Below are 3,582 nucleotides of genomic sequence, written 5' to 3'. Positions count from 1 at the left end.
GGTATCTTCCACAAGGACTCCATGTAACCACCATAGAGTATCATCCATCTCATTTCTAGATTTGGGTTTTCCACAAAAGACCATTTATTTCAAGTTTTGCATTCCTGGATATTCATATATCTAGATATATAGGATATCCAACTATCTTGAGTTTCCCACACTTGACAAAACTATGAATTCCAAAATATTTGTATATATAGTTATTAGAGACTTCCTAAATATATCGTACTTATGCCCTTTTTCCCCTTTCTTAGCTAGGCCAACATTCATGACCCCTATCAGCCCATATGTCTAGGGGTTTGGGCTAAAGACTCAAATCCCCAAAAGAACAAAATTACAGACTTGTGGATTTCTAAAGTGAATTGTGAGCTCTCTAATGGTTGAGTCCAACTCCAATAACATAGATACTTACCCAAAAGACTTTTGAAGATACATAATTCCTTCTCTACCTATAAGAGAATCCAAAATTCATTTACTACATAGTCATTAACCAAGTTTTTCCTCCAAATAGTGAAAAGGGAGGTCTAATGGCCAAATCCACCAAACTAAGTGAAATTCTTCTCACTCCTTTGAGCCTCAAAACACTAGGTTTATTACACTCAAAGTGGCCAATATTCTAGCTTATCTCTTAAAGAAACAAATTGTTCCCAAATCACTCTTATCAAAAAATAATTCAGATATACATGTGTACATGCATTTGTAAATTATATATTTAAGTAGAATTATGATATCCCATGGCTCTTATAAAATTTATAACAAAATTTAAACTAAAGTCAATAGGTGTCCAAACCAAGGAATTTACCAAAGCCTTTTAAGGTTTCAAATCAAGGGATAACCTCTAAGTCTTATCATCCCCAAACAGGGATAGAATACCATCGTTCAGACCCAAAGTTTGATTATTGTTGGGATGCACATGAGAAATAAATAACAAGTGTTGATTTAATTTCATTAAGATGATAGGCATATAAATAAAATAATCTTGACTATTGGACTCCTCTTCCAAGGTCCCTTGAAATCCTCATGATGGTTCATATTCCATACCATAACCCTTCTAGATTAGGTTTCTAACACTCCCCTCTTAATTCAAATGGGTGTATGTGAGAGATGAGGAAAATTGAAAAAGTTTAATATGGTCCCTAAATATATTAATTTAAGGAAGATCACAAACCAAATGGGTAGCAAAAGCTGAAGTCTTATATTGAATGTTGGTTTAAGGCTAACCAACAACTCTAGAGCTCAACTCCAATGCTCAGCATTGCTCGTAACATTCCAAATCATGTTATAATTTGATCCCTTGTGTTGATTAAAGGTGCTCACAAATGGTGATCTGAAGATGATCGCAAATTGTTGGAACTTGGCGCTAAGGCTCAGAAATTCCTAGAACATTTTCTAATTTATTAGAATTTGATGTCTTATACTAACTAGAAGTGCTCATGAATGGCGATTTGAAGATGGATGCAAAGTGAATCATGAGGCTTTAACTATAGCTACAACTCTCACTTTGGCTCAGGATTGAGGTTCTATTATCACTATGGATAAGACTTCCTTGTAAATGTTTAATTGATAGGGTTTCAAAACTAGAAGCCTCATTGTGTATCACTTATATTTTCCTCCCATTCTTGATTATAAAGTTAAATTGATATTTAAAATTATTAGGCTACACAATGATTCCAATACCATGGGATTCTACATCTAAATTTTATACAATAATAAGATAGTATTGTAAAGAAAATCATGGAAGATAACACAAAACACTAGCCTTCAACAAATTATCTTAGAGCTTTGATGAGACAATAGGAACTACAACACTCTAAAGGGAAGCATCAATTGTAGAAGAAGAAAATTCTAATTTACTACAATGTACTCCTGCATAATAATATAATGCAAAAAATCTCCAAATCATCTTCTAATGTGCATGTCTCTATGAGAGTTTTTGCCCCACAAATCAATATGTGATCCTCCTTATGCATATTATGGACCTCCATGTGCAGTATAGGCATAAAAGTAGAATCCTCCATTCTAATACTAAAATGCAAGAATCATATGGAGAATATGACCTTCAATAATGCCTTCTTAGAGAAACTGAGCCATCATGAGACTAAGAATGAGACTGAAAATGAGATCATTCATAATATGGAAAATGATGACAACCATATGTCAAGGTCATCATACTTGAGAAATGAATATTCCATTTGCATCGTGTATTTCTTCATGTGGGAATACAAGAAGGTGCCAAGAAAAGTTGTTTTTTATTTATGTTCATACTAAAACATTTAATGAGGATGAAAATTACCAAGATCTTGGCCGGAATACCATACATGAGACCACCCTAGCGTCAATAAAATTCGGCAAGTTAGAATTTGGTTTATATTTCTACAAATTGTTACTAATAACCATCTCCAACAAGAACCACATGATTATTGTATCATAACATCCTCCAACATGTGCATCAAGAAATGGATAGGCATGTGAGCATAGAGTGGGCATGCAAGAAAAATAAGAAGAAGGATCTCGATCTTCTTTCTTGCTGATTATTACAATTTCAAGCGTAAAATTCTCGAAGGTAATAACTCTAGTGATGAAATAATAATCTCCATATTGGTATGCATATTGACAATAAAGATTGCATCAAGATTGTGGAAGCACTTAATAGATGATATTATAATAGGGATCCTTACTAAATGTACTTAATTTGGAAGAATTGTAGATATAGCCCAATTGTTGTTGGAAATATTAAGGCGGGGGGGTGAATCAATATTTCGTTAATTTTAACAATTTTTCACTTAGTTAATATTGAAACTAAATTCACATCACATAATCAATCATTAACAATGTATGAACACAATGATCAAAGTTCAAGTCAAAACTTGAAAAAGAAACACTTCAAAACAATCTTCAATTTATTAAAACCATTCGAGAGGATACCATCCTCTATAAGCACCAACTTACAACATTTGCAAGCTCCAACTTGTCAAGGATATTAGATCACCAATCCTCAGTAATCACCAACTTACAACTTTTGTAGGCACCAACCCACAAAATATTTTAGTCCCTTATCTGGGCTCTAACTAAAAAACTTTGTAGGCACCAACCGATAGGAAACTCCAATATCCTTAGTTGAGAATCAACTCAGCAATTTGTAGGCACCAACGTACTCCTTCAATTTGTTCCTTGGACCTGTCAATAGAAATTATTGTTCCCTTTGTCCGATGTCTTGTTACCATGATTAAATATGTAGAACAATAGTCTTTGCACTACTCCTTAGTAGCTCCACAATACTATTATTCCACTTCACTGGTTACTCATTCCAACTGTCCACAAACTTATCCTATCTGCACATTGGTCTTCCACTCTTCCACCCTTTTAGACTTCAATATTTAATTACAAATGAATTCCAAATATACTTTCAAACTCCTCAAAAATAAATAACAAGTATTATTACAATGCTTAAAATGCTACTAAAACTTGGTCTCTAATCTCTCTTGGCTATGACCCTACATTTGCAAGGTGATCAATGTCATTACTAGAATCAGAATTCTTATACTTGGAAGTGTGTATGGTTACACATCGTATATGAATAGT

This window comes from Pinus tabuliformis, chromosome 2_2, assembly GCF_031772625.1.
Source record: "Pinus tabuliformis cultivar Carrire ecotype Pingquan chromosome 2_2, CPIR1, whole genome shotgun sequence".
In the NCBI taxonomy this organism is placed as follows: Eukaryota; Viridiplantae; Streptophyta; class Pinopsida; order Pinales; family Pinaceae; genus Pinus; species Pinus tabuliformis.
The sequence above is the reverse complement of the archived record's forward strand: the minus strand, read 5'-3'. Positions refer to the sequence as shown.